Source organism: Gavialis gangeticus, unplaced genomic scaffold, assembly GCF_001723915.1.
Source record: "Gavialis gangeticus isolate Ggan-Ray unplaced genomic scaffold, GavGan_comp1, whole genome shotgun sequence".
NCBI lineage: Eukaryota > Metazoa > Chordata > Crocodylia > Gavialidae > Gavialis > Gavialis gangeticus.
The window spans coordinates 148,153,988-148,154,765 of record NW_017729025.1 but is presented as its reverse complement, the minus strand read 5'-3'; the positions used below and the strand labels follow the sequence as shown (position 1 = coordinate 148,154,765).

Genomic DNA, 778 nt, shown 5'->3' with positions numbered 1-778 from the left:
CATTCAGTTTGCTCTGTCGCAGACTTCCTGTGTGGCCATGACCAAGGCCCTTTAGCCTGTCTGTATTTCTGTGAAATGGGGTGATAGTGCAGATGTGTTGATGCTAAACCCATTAGAGAAATTTGAGGCACTGGGATACTATGGTGTTGAGCCACACCTACCCACGGGAAGCTGAGAAATGGTGCTGCTTTCTCCTTCCTGGCTTGCTCCCTGCTGTTCTTGCCACATGGAGGAGAATGCGGGACTCTGGAAAGCAACATCCAGTTTGTCTTGGAGCAGGTGGTGATCATTTGTCAAGGCATTATTACTTGTTTGCATTATGGTAGCGCTGAGGGTGCCAAGTGAGATGGGGATCTTGCTGTGCTTGAAACTGTGCATGCAGTAAGTGAGAGTCCATGTGCTAAGTTCCAGACTTCCTGCACCTCACAGTCTAAATAGACCAGACAATTGAAGGGAAAAGAAAGGAGGTGCTCTCTTTCACAGATGGAAAGTCACCCATGGTTTCCCAGAGGGCTGCAGCAGTGACAGAAGATTACCCTTGGTTTCTCTCCAGTGCTCTCATCCACTAGCAACACTTTGTTTAAACTAGCCCTGAAGTAATGTGGGTCTAAATGAGTCCTGTTCCAACTACTTTGATTCACCGTTTTTGTTTGTTTTGTTTTTGTAAATGAGCAGCCTCTTTCCCTTTCCGAATGTGATTTCTCCTTTGACCACCTAGAGAGAGAGTAGAAATCTGTGTTTAAAAAACAACTTTTTCCAAATAGTGTGTTTCAAGTCT

At 45.4% G+C, this 778-nt stretch overlaps 1 protein-coding gene across 2 annotated transcripts in view; it reads left to right on the top strand.

Moving 5' to 3' along the window:
- The window catches only part of LSP1 (lymphocyte-specific protein 1), a 111,531-nt gene that overhangs the window by 83,221 nt on the left and 27,532 nt on the right, over positions 1-778 (top strand). The window lies entirely within an intron of this gene.